Genomic DNA, 18,844 nt, shown 5'->3' with positions numbered 1-18,844 from the left:
TATTGAAAAAAAATGAAAATATGGGCTTGACAAGGCAACTGTTAGGAGGATTCACAACTGGGTGAGTGATCGTACTCAAAGAGTGGTCATACATGTCTGCACATCCAAGTGGAAGAATGTATCAGGTGGGGGCCACAAGGCTCTGTCCTAGGCCCAGTGTTGGTCAACATTTTTAAAAACTGATCAAAGTTGCCAACGACACAAAGCTAGGAGGGATAGCTAACACTAGGGACGAGAGAGAGTATTCAAAAAGATCTAGAAAAGCTTGCACAGTGGGCGGTGACTAACAGAATGGTATTTAACAAGGAGAAATGCAAAGTCCTACATCTGGGCAAGAAAAAAAGCACATACAGAATGGGAGGAATTTGGCTAAGTAGCAGCACATGTGAAAAAGACTCGGGTATACTAATAGATCACAGACTGAACATATTGATTCACTGGGACAGATAAGTTCTTATATAGAAAGTAGAGTCACTGTGAAGAACCTACCTATTGTTTCTTTAATTAAAAATAAACTTTTATTAATATAGATGTAAAGTTAAGGACCCACTAAAGACGTAAACGAAACACATACAAATCATATAGAACATATAACCTGGTTCGATACAATAAACCCCAGGTCTATGTGTGTAGATGTATCACTGGTGTCATGAAGATGTACTGCTTAATACCAGATGGTAACAATATTACTGGTCATCCAATAATGGACCGATTTGAGTAAAGCTGCTGTCAGGACAGTGTCCGGGATATGGGGGTCCCTGAGAAATCCTGCAACCCCTTTCCCTGCCTACTTGCCCCCCTGGGCTAACCCCCAGGGCGACGGTCCCTACCCTCACTAGGGAAGCGGGACACACGAAGACAAACAGACACTGAAGACAAACAAACGGTAGAACGGTCAGACAATCCGAGTCGGCAACAGGAGGGCACGCAGTACAGAGGGGAAGGCAAAAACATACTCAAGTCCAAAAGCAGAAGTCAAAAAAGCCAGGGTAACAAGAGCAGTCAAAATATACGCAGGTGCAGCTGGAGAACCAAACTAACACTGGCAAGGGCTGGAAGGAAAACACACACTTTTAAATGCTGTCAGAGCTCCCGCCCCAGCAGCTGATTGGGGCGGGGAGCCTGACAGCAGCAGGGCCCATCAAGGAGGTGCTGGGGACACGCCCCCAGCCTTGCTGAACAGACAGTTACCAGGGAAGCATGCTTGGTATTCAAGGAAATAGAGAAGCACCTGCTGCCTCCCTAGCAACCCGGCGGCGACCAGTTTTACAGCGGCCAGGGGAGATCACTAGAACCAGGGCTCCCCTACGCTGCTCTCCTGTAACCCAGGTGGCAGGACCGGTGGTGTGGGCACGGTGGCCCCAAGAGTTGCTGGTTCTGACAGTACCCCCCCCCTTCTACGGGGGGACACCGGACCTCCATGACCAGGAGTGGGCTTGAGCGGGAAAGCCCTGTGGAACGATCGGACTAGGCGTGGCGCATGAACATCCCTGGCAGGGACCCACGTCCTATCCTCAGGGCCAAACCCTCTCCAGTGGACCAGGTACTGCAGCACACCTCTAACCCGTCGGGCATCAACAAGCCTTTTTTACTTCATACTCCAGTTCCCCCTGTACCAGAGAAGGAGGGGGCGGGTTCTGGGTGGGTAGAACTGGAGTCACGTACTTTTTAAGCAAACTTTTCTGAAAAACCTTGTGGACCTTCCAGGAGTCAGGAAGTGACAACTTATACGACACCGGGTTGATAACCTGCAAAACAGTAAATGGGCCAATGAACTGAGAAGCAAGTTTCAGGGAGGGAACCTTAAGTCTCAGATTCTTGGATGACAATAAAACTTGCTCCCCGACCACAAAAGGTGCCAAGATAGTACATTTTTTCTTAGAGTATTTACGCAGTTTCTCTTGGGAACCCTGAAGGTTCTTACGAACCTGGGCCCAAACTGTGCACAGTTCCTCAGAGGATATGTCAGCGGCCGGATTGTTCAAGACAAAAGAAGCAGAAAGCGAGAACCGGGAATGGAACCCATAGTTACAAAAAAAAGGTGACAATTGGGACAACGAGTTAACATGGTTGTTAATAGCAAATTCGGTGAGAGGTAAGTAGTTGGCCCACTGAAACTGGTTATCAGAGACAAAAAGTCACAGGTACTGGATAAGTTCTTGATTCATCCGTTCCGTTTGTCCGTTACTCTCGGGATGGAAGGCAGAGGAAAAAGACAAATTAACATTTAGATTTTTACAGAAAGCTCGCCAGAAGCGAGCGACGAACTGTACCCCTCTATCTGACACAATATCCTCGGGGATCCCATGTAGCCGAACAATCTCCTTGATGAACATTTCAGACAGAAGTTTGGCGTTAGGCAACTTGCAAAGCAGAACGAAATGTGACAATTCAGAGAAACGGTCAACTATGACCCAAATGACCGTATTCCCCAGCGAGGATGGCAGATCAGTAATAAAATCCATGGACAAATGGGACCATGGCCTGGGCGGAATGGGCAAGGGAAGAAGAGGAGCCTCAGGACGTCTCCTGAGATTCTTCCCCCTTGCGCAAACTGGGCACGCGGACACAAATAACCGTACATCCCTGGCCATATGCGGTCACCAATAGACTCTGGATACTAACTCTAGAGTACCCTTGATACCAGGGTGACTAGCTAGGACTGAAGCATGTGTCTCCTCTAACAATTTCAATCTCAGTGAAAACGGAAAAAAAATTTGCCTTCCGGAAGGGCTTCAGGGGCGGATTGTTGAGCGGTGTGTATGAGAGGTGAAAGGTCGGAGGAGGCAGCTGCGAGGAGCACCCCAAGGGAGAGAATACTCTCCGGCTCAGACTCGGAAGGTTCCGGGGAACCAAAACTCCTAGACAGGGCATCTGCCTTGACATTCTTTGAGCCGGGTCTATAGGTAACAACAAAATTGAACCGAGGAAAAAACAAGGCCCAGCGGGCTTGCCAAGCATTTAACCTCTTAGCAGAATCTAAATAGGTGAGGTTTTTAGGGTTTGTGAGTACCGTGATCTGGTGACGAGCTCCTTCCAAAAAATGCCTCCACTCCTCGAAAGCCCACTTAATAGCCAGCAATTCCCGGTTGCCTATGTCGTAGTTCCGTTCAGTGGAAGAGAACTTTCTAGAAAAATAGGCACACGGTCTAAGGTTAGTGAGTGTGGAGGGACCTTGGGACAGTACCGCTCCCACACCAAACTCTGAGGCATCTACCTCCACCACAAACGGGCAGGACAGATCCGGTTGTACTAGGACGGGCGCTGAAGAGAACGCTGCCTTTAGGGTATCGAAGGCCCTAAGAGCATCAGAAGACCAGGTACTCACGTCTGCTCCCTTTCTGGTGAGGTCTATTAGAGGTTTAGCCACCACGGAGAAGTCTTTAATGAACTTGCGATAGTAATTGGCGAAGCCGAGGAAGCATTAAAGAGCTTTCAAGGTACCTGGCCGGGCCCACTCCGTGATGGCTTTCTCCTTCCCAGGATCCATCTGGAAGTCGCATGGCGTGATGATATACCCTAAGAATGATATCTTTTGTACCCCGAAAACACATTTCTTGAGCTTAGCAAACAGCTTGTTATGTCTAAGTTGAGCTAGCACGGTCTGAACATGAGTGCGGTGGCTCGGCAAGTCGGACGAAAAAAAATCAGAATGTCGTCTAGATAAACAACAACGAACACCCACATGATATCCTTAAACACCGAATTCAAGTACCCCTGAAAAATGGCGGGGGCGTTACACAATCCAAAAGGCATCACTAGGTATTCAAAATGACCGAGAGGCGTATTGAAGACAGTTTTCCACTCATCCCCCTCCCGAATGCGAATGAGGTTGTACGCTCCCCTGAGGTCAAGTTTAGAAAACCATTGGGCACCAGCGAGCTGGTTGAGGAGGTCAGGAATGAGCGGAAGAGCATACGGTTTTCTGACTGTGATTTTATTTAGCTCTCTATAATCTATACAGGGCCGGAGACCCCCATCCTTTTTCTCAACGAAGAAAAACCCGGCACCCACCGGGGATTCTGAGGGCCGGATGTGCCCCTTGGCCAAGCTGCCCTGGATATAGTCCCTCATGGATTCTCTCTCTGGAACCGTAACATTATAAATGCGGCCCTTAGGAAGTTTGGCCCCAGGAATCAAATCGATTTTACAGTCGCATTCCCTATGAGGGGGCAGGGCTTCAGATAATTGCTTGGAAAAAACGTCCGAGAACTCGGAGAAGTAATCTGGTAGGGGAATCCCCTCGCAGGTGGAGATACCCACCTCCACCGGACATAGGTGGTTGGCACAGCGGGGATGCCACTCTACCAGCTCCAACGTGTCCCAATTTACTACAGGATTGTGCTCCTCTCATCACCAGAAATGTGCAGGTTTCAACATGTAGGGCTTCTATAGTAAACCTTACCTCAGGGGTAACCAGATTAACTACCCCTGCCTGCAATGGAGTGGAGTCCACTCCGGAAACAAAAATCAGAGAGTCTCTAAGAGTAACAAAACCCCGGACAGTTGAGCAACGAAATTAAAATTAACGAAATTTGCAGCAGCCCCAGAATCAACGAAGGCTTGCCCAGTACAGTAGAAAGAATGGAATTCTAGGGTGCAGGGCAATAACATTTTGGACAACACAGGGAGTACCTTGGCTCCTAGACAGTCCTCCCGACAACTGCCTAGGAGCGGAAGTTTTCCTGCCGTGGCTTCTTAGCGCAGGTTGCAATGCGGTGACCCGGCTCCCCGCAGTAGAAGCAGAGATTCTTCTTCAGGCAATATTCCCGTCGTTGCTTGGGGTTCATGGCTCCTAGCTCCATGGGCTCGGTGGTGGGAGGAGAAAAAGTCGGTCAGTAGAAGAAGTGGGCATGGGGAGTGGAGTGGTCCGAGCGGCGTGTCTGGCCCTCAAACATCGGTTGGCCCGAATAGCCAGCGACATGGCTTGCTCCAGGGTTCTTGGCTCCGGGTGGGCCACGAGTAGGTCCTTAAGACCCTCAGACAGACCGGCCAAAAGACAGGAATTAGGTTTACCTGTTAATTCCTTTTCTGGAGTCATCCTGACAGCATACACATGGAGGATGTCCACTGGACCCCTGTTGGGACAGGAAGCGGAAAAACATACAAAAGGCACCTCCCGCCACCAGCTCACCAGTGTGTACCAAATAACTACAGTGACCCGGCTTTGCTTAATCACTCATTTTTAATAACGAAACTTATAGTACAATACGTTACTTCACGTAGAGAAGGATAACTGAAGGGGAGGGAAAAGCCCCTATGCTGTCAGGATGACTCCAGAAAAGGAATTAACAGGTAAACCTAATTCCTGTCTTCCCCTCGTCATCCTGACAGCATACACATGGAGGAATACCAACAATCACGGGCTTTAGGGAGGGACCACTGCTTGCAGAACTTTCCGCCCAAAGGTAGTGTCCCGGCTGGCCCCCACGTCCAGACGGTAGTGTTTTACAAAAGTATGGGTGCTTGACCATGTGGCGGCTCTGCAAATCTGGTCGGTTGTCGCCTGGGCTCTCTCCGCCCAGGAACAGGCGACCGCCCTAGTAGAATGGGCTCTAACTTCGCCCGGGAGTGGGATCCCTTGGGATCTGTATGCCTCTTCTACGGCCCTCCTGACCCACCGCGCTAGGGAGTCCTTAGTAGCGGCCCCTCCTCTGCGTGGACCCTGAAATTGAATGAAGAGGTTATTAGATTTCCTAAAGGTATGTGAGACCTCTAAGTACTTCAGAACTGCTCGTCTCACGTCTAGGTTATGGAACCTCTGTTCCGTAGTGTTCCGGGGTTCCTGGCAGAAGGAGGGAAGTACTATTTTTTGCTCTCTGTGAAAGTCCGTAAGGACTTTCGGTTGAAAGAAGGGGTCGGGTCTAAACTCTATCTTGTCCGGGAAGATGGTCATATATGGGGTTTTTATAGAGAGAGCTTGGATTTCCCCGATCCGCCTGGCGGATGTAATGGCCACTAGGAAGGCAACCTTATATGAGAGGGTCTTAACTGAGAGTTCTTCCAGGGGCTCGAAGGGATGTGCGCAAAGGGCCTGTAAAACAAGATTCAGGTCCCATGGGGGCATGGTTCTTCTTATAAAGGGGTGAAGTCTAACTGCTCCTTTAAGGTATTTTTTGACTAGCCTATGGTCGGCTAACGGGAAGTCAAAGAAGGCTCCTAGGGCGGCCACCTGGACCTTAAGGGTACCAGGTTTTAGGCCCATGTCCAGTCCATCCTGAAGGAACTCTAGAATCTTATTAATGTCTGGTTGTTGGAGGTCGTGAATACTGTGCCCCAACCACCTAGAGAAGGTGTCCCACACCCTGGTGTATATGTTCCTGGTGGACTCTTTGAGACTCTCACATAAGGTGGTGGTCACCCTCCCTGATAGGCCCTGGTTCAGATATTTTACCCGCACAGCTTCCAGGCCGCTAGTCTGAACTGTCGGGTTTTTGGGCACATCAGGGGACCCTGTTGTAGGAGGTCGTCTCTCCACGGCAGATGTAGGGGCTCCTGTGTTGATAGAGCGGCCAGGAGCGGGAACCAAGGTCTCTTGGGCCAGAATGGGGCTACCAGGATAACGGAGCCCGGGGACCCCTGGATCTTCTTTAGAACCCGAGGGATCAGGGGAATAGGTGGGAAGGCGTATGTCAGGTCCCATTCCCATGCTTGGGATAGTGCGTCTATTCCCAGGGAGCCCCCGTCTGCCCCCCTGGAAAAGAACCGGGGACACTTGTTGTTCTCCCGAGAGGCAAACAAATCCACCTTTGGAGTCCCCCATCTTTCTGTAATCAGTTGGAATGCCTCTGGATGTAGTGCCCACTCCCCAGGGTCTATCCTCCTGCGGCTGAGGTAGTCTGCCATGGTGTTCTCTGGGCCCCTTACGTGGAACGCTGAAACGGAAGGCATCCGCTGCTCTATCCACCCGAGCACTTTCGCCGCCAGGTCTTGTAGTCGGGGGTTCCGCCTGGATCCCTGGTGGCGAATGAGGGACACAGTTGTTATGTTATCCGAGAATATTTTAATGGGTCTACCCCCGATCTCTGTCTCGAGGTCACGGATGGCCCTCCAGACCGCGCAAAGCTCCTTGTAATTGGAGGATTGAGTGGCCTCTTTCTGGTTCCAGACCCCCTGGACATAGCGACAGCCTAAGTGGGCCCCCCAGCCAGTTGCGCTCGCGTCAGTGAAGATGGATACTGGGGATGCCGGGTCCCAACTTGTGGACCTGGCGAGGTTGGAGATAGACGTCCACCACCCCAAGGAGGACCTTACTTTGTGAGTGAGGGTGACTTCCTGATCCAGGGAAGCTGGAGATTTGTCCCAGTTGCTCAGGATAAAGTCCTGGAGAGTTCTACCATGTAACTGGGCCCACGGGACTACTCCAATACAGGCTGTCATGAGACCGAGGACCCTCATGCCTCTCCTAAGGGAAACCTGGGAGGCTAACGAAAGTGCCCGGCTTTCGTCTTGGATCGTTTTTTGCTTTTCTAGCGGGAGGGAAGAGCACTGGTGGTGTGAGTCCAGGATAACCCCTAGGAACTTTTTGCTTTGTTCGGGCTGAAGATTGGATTTGTCGAAGTTAATGATCCAACCTAGCGACTCGAACAGGCGGAGGGTGAGGTTGACCCGGTGCTGGAGTTCCGAGGGTGATCCTGCTATAAGCAGGAAATCGTCGAGGTATGGGACAATTAGTACTTTGTCCGTCCTTAGTGCTGCTACCATCTCCAATACTAGTTTGGAGAATACCCGAGGTGCGGAGGAAATCCCGAACGGCAGGCATGCGAATTGGTAATGTGAGACTGACCCTTCCATCATCAGGGCGAATCGAAGAAGCTGTTGGGAGTCTGAGTGTATAGGAATATGATAATAGGCGTCTTTTAAGTCCACCGTGGCCATGACGCTATCTGGTGTGATTAGGGGGATCGCTGATCTTACTGATTCCATTTTAAATCTTCGGTATGTTATAGATTTATTCAGGTATTTCAGGTTGATTATAACTCTGTAGGCCCCGTTAGGCTTCTTAATAAGAAACAAGGGGGAGTAGCAGCCTTTGAACCGTTCCTCTACGGGAACTGGGATAATGGCCCCCAGGGATAGCAGGTCCCGTACCCCCGACTGGAGGGCCCGGGCCGACGCGGGTGACTGGCAGGGGGTAACCACGAACCTCCGGGGAGGGGGGGCGGAAAGCTCAATTGTATAGCCCTCTGAGACCAGGCGAAGGGCCCAGGGATTGGAGGTTATTTCGCTCCATCTGTTCTCACCCTTTCCGCCTTTGGGGTAAGACCAGCGTCCGGTTTTCCCCTTCCCCCTGTATGTTCTCGGGGGGACAAAGGGAGGAGGGTAGGAGGAGGAAGGCCGCTTGACGGGTCTGTCTGCTGGTAGCCCCTGACTTTTGTCTGAGGCCTTCTCCAGGAGTGTATCCAGGGAAGGTCCGAAGATGCGATGTCCCTGGAAGGGCAAAGAGCAAAGCCTGTTCTTGGAGGCATTGTCCCCTGTCCAGGCTTTTACCCAGACGGCCCTCCTGGCTGTGTTCGAAAGTGCCGCCGACCGGGCCCCGAACCTTACTGACTCCATCGAGGCGTCCGCCAGGAAGCCGGTGGCCTGTTGGAGGAGGGGAAGGCAGTTGGCGATATCTTCCCTCGAACCCCTTTGCGAGACCAGGGCCTGGAGTTGGTCTAGCCAGACCGTCATGGATCTCGCTACCGACGTGGCCGTAATGTTGGTCTTCATGGTGAGGGCCGCCGACTCCCAGGCCTTCTTCATTGCCGCATCCACTCGTGAATCCAGTGGGTCCCGCAACTGGGAGATGTCCTCAAAGGGGAGGGCAGCCTTCTTCGAGACCCTGGCGACCGCCAAATCCACCTTCGGGACGGTGTCCAAGAATTCAATGTCTTCCGGGGTGAAGACCATACGCTCTCTAAACTCCTTAGACAGGAAAAACTTGCGTTCTGCCTGTTTCCACTCGGTCAAGATGAGCTGTTTTAGGATATCGTTGACCGGGAATGATGGTTTGGGCTGAGGTATGAGTCCCCGGAACAGGGTATCCTGGAGGGATGGCTGCTGTGGTGCCTGTTCCTCCACCTGCATGGTGTGACGGACCGCTGTTAGTAGCTGCCCCAGATCCGCCGATGCGAAGAAGTACTTCCTCGTTTCTTCCATGGGCGGTATGGATTCTGAGGGGGAATCCTCTAAGAACCCTTCCTCCGAGTCTGATTCTTCTATCCGTGACCGCCTTACCCTTTTCGTGGGGGGCGGAACGGAAAGAGACGAGAGAGAGGCCTCGATCTCCTCGCGGATCATAGCTCGGATGTCTGATATGCCCGAGGGGCCTTCCTCCCGGACCACCTTCTCTGTGCAGGCTGCGCATAAGGGTTTGGTGTGTCCCTCGTCCAGTCGCCGCAGGCAGACTGGGCACTTGCGCACGCGCTTCTTGGCCTCTCTGCTCTTTTGTGCTTCTCTGTCCTAAGAGACGGAGACAGCAGAAAAAAAGGGGGGGTTTTCCAGCACCTGACCCTTCGTTACCCCTGGTGTGAGCCCCCGGAGGTTTACTCACCAGCGGGTTGCTCTCCGTGTCCTCTCTGGCCGACATCTTTACTTAGGTGCAGACCGAAGACATGTGGGGAATCCTGCTTTCTCCTTTTCTTCTTTTTTTTTTTTTGGATTTTCAAATTTGGCGCCTTTTTTCCCTGAGGCCCCGCCCCCCCGTGACGCGGCCGAGCTGACGTCATGCCGCCGCGCCGGACCCGGGGGATACACTCTGCGTCGGGCTCTGAGGAGGGCGCATAGATGTCCGGGGACGTCGGATCGAGCGCAACCGCCGGCCCGCGCCGCGCGCTCTACCCCCCCCCCCCCTCCCCTCGCTGGCATACCTGCTCACGCCGACAGAGGATCGCTGGAAGCCAGGGTCCCGGGCCGACGTCCAGAGCGGGTGCCTGATCCGGAGGAGGCTTCCAAGCCCTGCAGGTACGGGCTGTATCTTCCCAGTGCGACAACCCCACTGGGCAGCGCGCTAGGGAAGGGTTCCCCGCAGGGAACGTGGTGCTGGTTTTGGATCCTGCGGGTGAGGGTCCCCACGTAGGGTCTCACCCGCGCAAGCTCTGCCAGCCCGACCAGAGAGTCGTCCCCCCACGGGCGGACAGGCTGCATAGGAATTTTTCTTCTTTCTTCTTGCCTCCAGCATACCCCTGGAGGCTTCCGCTTGGACTGTCCTGTAGGGACAGGAAGACACTGATGAGCTGGTGGCGGGAGGTGCCTTTTGTATGTTTTTCCGCTTCCTGTCCCAACAGGGGTCCAGTGGACATCCTCCATGTGTATGCTGTCAGGATGACGAGGGGAAATAAGTCTTTTAGGGCGGCATCATTCCACCCGGATTCCGTACAATGTTGGTGGGATTGGGAACAGTAGTCCTCCGCCATCTTGCAACCCTGGCGCAGGCCCAGAAGCTTGGAGACTGCGTAGCCGGCCCGGTCGGGTTCGTCATAAATTTGACCCAAGGCGGAAAAAAAGGCGTCAAGGGATAGTCGGGTGGGAGAGCCAGCTGGTAACGAGAAGGCCCAATTTTGGGGCTCTCCCCTCAGGCGGGTAATTACAATTCCCACTTTCTGGAATTCAGTACCAGAGGAGTGGGGTCGGAGATGAAAGTAGAGCTTGCAGCTCTCTCTGAATGCAAAAGACTGACCTCTCTCTCCGGAAAAGCAATCCGGAAGCATGGCCTGAGGTTCTGACATCGTTCCTGGAGCGGAAGGGGGCTGCATGGGACCTGCAGCCGCCACTTGTTCCTGTAGCTGCAAGCGGGCAGTTAGGTCCTGGACAAGGGTCGTAAGGACCTAGACCTGGTTTGCTAAAGCTGCCACGGCCTCCATCGAGGGGTTCAAAGTTGCCGGGCGGATACAAGGGTCTGACCTTCCTTTGGCCAGTGTTACTGTCAGGACAGTATCCGGGATATGGGGGTCCCTGAGAAATCCCGCAACCCCTTTCCCTGCCTACTTGCCCCCCTGGGCTAACCCCCAGGGCGACGGTCCCTACCCTCACTAGGGAAGCGGGACACACGAAGACAAACAGACACTGAAGACAAACAAACGGTAGAATGGTCAGACAATCCAGGTCGGCAACAGGAGGGTACGCAGTACAGAGGGGAAGGCAAAAACATACTCAAGTCCAAAAGCAGAAGTCAAAAAAGCCAGGTTAACAAGAGCAGTCAAAATATACGCGGGTGCAGCTGGAGAACCAAACTAAAACTGGCAAGGGCTGGAAGGAAAACACACACATTTAAATGTTGTCAGAGCTCCCGCCCCAGCAGCTGATTGGGGCGGGGAGCCTGACAGCAGCAGGGCCCATCAAGGAGGTGCTGGGGACCACGCCCCCAGCCTTGCTGAACAGACAGTTACCAAGGAAGCATGCTTGGTAGTCAAGGAAATAGAGAAGCACCTGCTGCCTCCCTAGCAACCCGGCAGCGACCAGTTTTACAGTGACCAGGAGAGATCACTAGAACCGGGGCTCCCCTACGGTGCACTCCTGTAACCCGGGTGGCAGGACCGGTGGTGTGGGCACGGCGGCCCCGAGAGTTGCTGGTTCTGACAGCTGCTTGCCTGAGAGTACCAATGTGTCTAGACTCTTATAGACATAAGGTATGCACTACTTTGTAACCTACAGTCCCAAAGTCACTAGCATCCAAAGTTAGACCGGATTCAGGTGGATCCTTAGGTCTTAGGCTGGGTTCACACAGGGCGGATTCCCGTCGGAAATCTCATGGTTTGGCCGCAGCAAAAACCGCGAGATTTCCGCCGGTAGAACCGCCGCGGTTTAAGCCGCGGCGGCTTTGAAGCGGCTCGGCCGCATGCTTTTCCGTTGCTGCCAGCGCTCCCATAGAGGAGAGCGTGGCCACGACGTAAATAAACAAAAAAAAAAAGTAAATAGACATGCTGCTTCTTTTGAAGCCGCGGTTTCAGCCGGATTTACCGTAGCGGATAACCCGTCCCGTGTGGACGAGGTTTCTGAGAAATCTCGTCCACATGGCTGGCTAATACCGAGATTAGCGGCCGCGGGCGGTGTTGCCGCGGGCAGATCTGCTGCGGCAAAACTGCGGCAAATCCGCCCTGTGTGAACCCAGCCTTAAAGTGCTGTATTGCATATGCTGTTAGTGGCCCCAGGACTTCAGGGATGATTCTTATTATAGAGTGAACTTAGTGTATGAATAGAGACTAAAGCTGCCTGTCCATGCACGTTGCAATATCCCATGGCGGATCTCCGCTGCCCGGGAGCAGGAGCCGGCAGACGGATCTCCGCAGTGAGCCTATCTGACAGACAGGCTCACCGCAGAGATTCACGGCAATTCACAGCATGCTGCGATTTGCCACCCGCGAGCAGAGAATCGCTATGATTCTCCACTCATGGACAGGGGGCTGCGCTTTCCATAGCAATGCTATGGAAAGTGTACACTGCGTTCCCCGCGGACGAATTATTGCCGTGGGGAACGCAATGCAAAAGTGCCCGTGGACAGGCAGCCTTAATCATATGGAAGCACATTGGCTATCTTGACTTTATGATAGCCACTATGTATGACACCTCTGATGATAATTCAGGGAATATATTGCAGCTCTCAGAGGGGCCAATGTAATTCACCCTTATGATCAATCAAATGTATAGTGTTAAACATCCCTCTATTGCTCGATTACGGCCCTTATCATGTGTATGGAGCTGTTGCTCATATACATAAATGAGTCAAACACTTTGCTTGTCTCTGCAGATTTTTTGCTGAGACTACACCAGTAATCTAATATCTACTGACTAGTCCTCTCAGATCTAGATAATTCATACTCTGGAGGGAAACTGTCTGCCTAACAATATAGTCATCCATCTAGTGTAGCACTGATGTCTTCATGGTATTAGTATATCTTGATGCCACCAGGAATTCCTGGTGGAGTCGAGATTGACAGGGGGTTGAAGCCCCCTGTAGCTGATTGGCTGCACAGCAGCCTGCCACATAGGTCCTGGAAGGGCACTACCAGTTGCCAGCAAATAGATGCAGCAGGGCCTTGCTGAAATGCAGAGCCACATCTCCCACGGTCTTCCTGGCCACCAAGGCACAACCTGGCTTGAGGCAAAACCGCCCTGAACCCGATGTTCCTGTGCCGCTGGCGGCGCTCCGCTGCATGCACCCATAACTTCCACATTCCGGCCGCTGCAGCGAGGCAACTGGCCCAGGGGGGAGAGACAGAGCTATCCAGCGCCCAGCAACAGCACACGCCGCAGAACTCACCCCCACCCCCACAAGCTGATGAGGCTTTCCCGGTGGTGGAGCTGAAGTGTAGACAGCTGCAGCTGTCAGTGGGGGAGCGGGGGCATGGATGTAACAGTCCCGGCAGCGGAGAAGAAGCAGTGAGGGTGCAATGTGTCAGCAGGGGAGCGGCGTCCACGAAGTTGACAGTGTCGGCGCTGAAGCACACACGATGAGCGCGGCAGCTGGCTGCTGTGAGCGAGGGAATGGCCTACACGGAGCTGGAGGCCGGCAGCTGTGAGCGGGGGACCTTAGGGTGAAGGTAATTTATCTTCTTAGGCTTAGATTATTACATGTTAATGCTGCCATGTTACAGCGGAAACATGGCAGCATTTACAAATAATAATGTAAGCCTAAGAACACTTTTGCACATCACGCACATATGTATCCACAGTGTCCTAGTAGGACCTGCGAGCCTTGGCCCTATCGGGAGCTGGAGGTGTGACAGGGGCATTCCTCCTGTCAAACCCCTAGCTTCCAGTGGCATCAAGATACACTAATACCTGTCTTCATTAACTGGGGACTGCTGCTATTGTTGCGTTGTCATTCTATTCCTTCTATGCTTGATGTTTATCTATCTCCTATCATCAATGCATTTCCTCAGCTTCTATGTTATTATAGCTGATTCATCAGGATGGTAGAGATTATTCATACACTCGAATATAGCCTCGGTGTCTGGCTATATACTCTCACACAGTCATGCATACACACAACCACTGGGTTCAGTTTCCCAGTGTATACGGAGTGATCGTACTCAAAAAGTGGTCATAAATGGCTGCACATCGAAGTGGAAGAATGTATGAAGTGGGGTACCACAAGGCTCTGTCCTGGGCCCAGTATTGGTCAACATTGTTATAAAGGATCTGGAGGAGGGAATTGATGGGAAACTGATCAAATCTGCCGACAACACAAAGCTAGGAGGGATAGCCAACACTAGAAAGGAGAGAGAGAGTATTCAAAAAGATCTAGAAAAGCTTGAACAGTGGGCGGCGGCTAACAGAATGGTATTTAACAAGGAGAAATGCAAAGTTCTACATCATAGCAAGAAAAAAGCCCATACAGAATGGGAGGAATTGGGCTAAGCAGCAGCACATGTGAAAAAGACTAGGGTATACTAATAGATCACAGACTGAACATGGGTCTACAGTGTGATGCAGCAGCCAAAAAGGCAAACACAATTCTGGGATGTATTAAGAGAAGCATAGAGTCTAGATCACGTGAGGTCATTATCCCCCTCTACTCTTCCTTAGTCAGACCTCATCTGGGATACTGTGTCCAGTTCTGGGCACCCCACTTAAAAAAAGACATAGACAAACTGGAGCAAGTTCAGAGAAGAGCTACCAGGATGGTGAGCGGTCTGCAAATCATGTCCTATGAGGAATCTCTGCGCTCCCGAGGGGTTGGAACGATATACGTCCGTGTAAATGCCTGCAGAAACTGAATGGCTGAGGGAGAGTTGTTCAGTGGAAACAGCAGTCGGTCAGTTTTGAATAACTGCCTACTTACAGTCTATAGAGGCGGCTGGGGGAGAGAATGATCCCCAGTCTCCCTTCCCCCCCTCCCATGCTGGCTGCGCTCTGAACAATGGCAGCGATACTGCTGTGTAACAACCAGCAGTGAGCTTCACAGAGAAATCATTTCCTGACAGCTCATCCCATATAAACGGGGCTTTACATGGCCGCTAATGTCCTGCACCTCCCTGGTGTCTCCACAAGGAGAAGTTTGACCCCCACATACCTCCACCTGCAGCCGGACAGGAGCCGTGGGGTTGTTCTGTGCTTACAGGACCTGTGATGATGTCACCGTCATGTGATCAGTGTGTGGGAGGAGACAAGGGGTCACATGACCAGGTCTCTCCGCTCAGTGGATGCAGGACTCTGCTGTGTGACCTGCAGTTTATGTGTCCCATCAGGATGTATTAAGAGAGTGGATGGAGCGGAGCCGAGTGTGTGTGAGACGGAGGAGCGGAGCCGAGTATGTGTGAGACGGAGGAGCGGAGCCGAGTATGTGTGAGACGGAGGAGCGGAGCCGAGGGTGTGTGAGACGGAGGAGCAGAGCCGAGCGCGTGTGTGAGACGGAGGAGCGGAGCCGAGCGTGTGTGAGACGGAGGAGCGGAGCTGAGGGTGTGTGAGACGGAGGAGCAGAGCCGAGCGTGTGTGAGACGGAGGGGTGAAGCTGTGCACATACGAGGAGAAGGGGTGGACCCACACACTTAAGCAATCGAAGGGAAGAGCCTGGCATGTGTGTAATGTACATGTGGGGCGCTATATATATATGTGTGTAATGTACATGTGGGGTGCTATATATATATATATATATATATATATATATATATATGTGTGTGTGTAATGTTATCATGTTCTTCGTCAGGTTAAAATGGAATAGATCTGAACAGGTATGAATATTTATGCACACTTATGATACACATACTTATGACACTCACCGAAGGGACAAAGGGTTTCAACAAGGATTTGTGGAAAACCCTATGCACTTTCCACGTGGCTGGCAGCTCAAGTTCGTAAGCGAGTGGGTTAATTACCCGCGTGATGGTAAAAGGACCTACAAAGCGCTGCGCCAGCTTTAAGGACGGGACCTTCAATCTTAGGTTCCTGGAAGATAGATACACCTTCTGACCTACCCTGTAAGGTTCAGGAACTGAGAGGCTTCTCCCACTGCGCAACTGCATGAGAGACCCCACTACCTCCAGATTCTTCTGTACTTCCTTCCATACCCCCTGCAGCACATTAGTGGCGACATCAGCTGCAGGACAGGTAGACGGGGTAGGAAGAGAAGTAAGGAAACGATGCTGGCCATAAACGCAAAAAAACGGAGATAACCCCAGTGAAAGAACTAGTACGGTTGTTCAGTGCAAACTCAGCCAACGGCAGAAACTTAACCCATCGATGAGCCTTCTCGCTTGCAAACAGCTTCAAATATTGTACCATATCCTGGTTTTTCCGCTCAGTTTGAGCATTAGTCTGCGGGTGGAATGCTGACGAGAACGAAAGTGAAATCCCCAGGTTTCTGCAGAAGGCCCGCCAAAACTGTGCCACGAACTGAACCCCGCGACCGGAAACAATGTACTCAGGAACTCCATGGAGGCGGATAATTTCTTTAATGAAGACCTGGGCAAATTCGATCGCCGAAGGAAGTTTCTCTAATGCCACAAAATGGGCCATCTTCGAGAAACGGTCCACCACCACCAGAACGGTGGTGAACCGTTGTGATTCTAGCAGGTCAGTAACAACATCTACCGAAAGGTGCGACCAGGGGCGCGACGGCATAGGCAACGGTCTCAGGGGCCCCTCCGGATGCCGCCAGCGGCTCTTGCCGCGCGCGCAAACAGAGCATCCCCTTACGAAGTCACGTATCTGACGAGACATGCCAGGCCACCAGTAGAGCCTGGAGCAGAGATCCAGAGTCCCTTGCACTCCCGGATGACCCGCGAAAACTGACGAGTGGGACTCTTCAATAACCGTGAGACGTAACGATTCGGGTACAAACCATCTGCCCTCTGGGAGGCCTGGGGGAGCATCCGGCTGAGCCCTCTGAAGGCGGGGAATGAGACCAGAGTCCACAGCCGCAACCACAACCCCAGGTTCCAGGATATTTTCGGGGGGAAGCGACTCACAGTCTGGCACCCCAAAACTCCGCGAGAGAGCGTCAGCCTTTACATTCTTAGCCCCCGGGAGATATGTCACTACGAGGTATGAGACGGTGACCGGCCAGGTGCTGGAGGGCAGGTATATTTTGCCTAGGATGCTCTCCTATGCTGCTTTGGGGAGCGCTTGGGCTGATACATGCCACCGAGCAGCCTGGGCTCGGTGGAGGAAGCCGTCAGTATGGTGTCAGTAACACTAAGTTACTGACACGTTGTAGCAAGTAAGTGGCTCCAAGTCGCATAATCCGGGCCGGCTTTTCCTGGAGTGACCAAAGTGAAGGGTGGGATGGTCACTCCCACGTACCAGGTGGGGCTGGTACCAGGCCTTATAAAGCCTGGGCCTACAGGGCCAGGAAGAGACCTTTGCAGGTCTGAGAGTCTTGGCTGGCTGTGTGCAGGAGATATTTGGTTACCAGTGTGTAGACAGGGACGCTACATGTATAGTAAGTGCTCAGGCGAGCAGGATTTACTTTATGTTTGCCTGATGTTAAGGCCTGTATTTTGCTTTGTTTGCTTGGAAATAAACCCAGGCAAAGCCTGGACTAAAGACTTTATCCGATGTGTCACTGTCTCTGACTGCTTATGCCCAGGTTGCTACCGATCCTAAACGCTAATCCCTCACATATGGTGTTTGGATGCGGGCAGCGGTCTTAAAGAGACATACACCAATTAATGGACATTTTGCTGCAGCAGCTGGAGAACCGTTGCTAAGGGCAACCGCCCAAGAGAGATTGACAGGAGAGTGCTGTAACCCCCATGTCCTGGGTGAAAGCTGCAACGGCACAGCCATCAGATACTGCCAAGATGGAGGAACTGATAAAGCAGCTGGTACAAATGAACGTGCAGCAACAGCAAGCGTTGGCCCAGCAGCTACAAGTGGCGGCGACCCAGAAAAAGATCCATGAGGAGGACATGAAAGCTCAGGCCGAGGCTAATGCTCTCCTGGCGCAAAGTGTGCAGAGGTCGTCTGGTTCGCTCCCCACCACCCATACCGCGGTACAAGCGGCCTTACAAAAGATGATGGCCACCGATGACATCGAGGCCTGTCTCACGGTCTTTGAGAGAGTGGCCGAGAGGGAGAAATTACCAGCGCCTCAGTGGGCGGAGGTAGTAGCGCCTTTCCTGACAGGAGAACCCCAAAAGGCCTATTTTGACCTCTGGGAGCAGGATGCCAAGGACTATAAGAAGCTCAAAGGTGAGATCCTGGCACGCTTGGGCGTGGACACCTATGTGCGAGCCCAACGCGTACACGCCTGGACTTTCACGGACGACCTACCAGCTCACTCCCAGATGTACGACCTGTTCCACCTGGTGAAAAAGTGGCTGCAGCAAGAGGAGTCGTTCCCGGCGGAGATCGTACAAAGAGTGGTTCTGGACAAGTTCATCCGCTCGTTGCCCCCCCGCAATCCAGCGCTGGGTGGGACAAGGGGGTCCCCAGGATGTGGGCCAACTCGTGAGCCTCGTCGAGAGGTATAAAGCCACGGAGGACTTACTGCAAGCCGTGCCTCCTCGACGTTCCAACCCCGGGAACAGCAAGTCGGCCGGAGCACCTGGTAAGACTGTTCCATATGTAAGGGGTGTCAAAAGTGTCCCCAGGGGAGGCGGCTCAGAGGGGGATCGTTTGGGGCAGAGGAGGAGCCCCAAATGGACATTCGGGTCCCGGGTAGAACCCCAAGGAGACCGGGCCTCCATACGATGTTGGCGCTGTCATGAGCCCGGGCATCTTGCTGCCAGCTGTCCCCTCACTGTGGAACCCATGGACTGTGACTCTGCCTGGCGGAGGTCGATGTTCGCACGGCCAGTATGTTCTGCAGAGACTGTGTCAGAGACTGATCGACCATTATGTCACCTAAAGGTGAATGACTTTGCGGTGACAGCTCTACTGGACTCAGGGAGCTTGGTTATGCTGGTGCACTCCAGCCTGG

The 18,844-nt window shown here is 52.5% G+C and overlaps 2 protein-coding genes across 2 annotated transcripts in view; both read right to left on the bottom strand.

Annotated features, from left to right (window-relative positions):
* The window catches only part of LOC136624331 (zinc finger protein 585A-like), a 95,366-nt gene extending 80,315 nt beyond the window's left edge, over window positions 1-15,051 (bottom strand). The window contains exon 1 of the mRNA XM_066598253.1: window positions 14,996-15,051. The gene's annotated coding sequence lies outside the window, so the exon portion shown is untranslated. The remainder of the gene's footprint in view (window positions 1-14,995) is intronic.
* LOC136624386 (zinc finger protein ZFP2-like) overlaps window positions 1-18,844 on the bottom strand; it is a 190,336-nt gene that overhangs the window by 133,798 nt on the left and 37,694 nt on the right. The gene's annotated exons all lie outside the window — the stretch shown is intronic.

Source organism: Eleutherodactylus coqui, chromosome 4, assembly GCF_035609145.1.
Source record: "Eleutherodactylus coqui strain aEleCoq1 chromosome 4, aEleCoq1.hap1, whole genome shotgun sequence".
NCBI lineage: Eukaryota > Metazoa > Chordata > Amphibia > Anura > Eleutherodactylidae > Eleutherodactylus > Eleutherodactylus coqui.
This window is presented reverse-complemented; position numbering and strand designations above follow the sequence as displayed.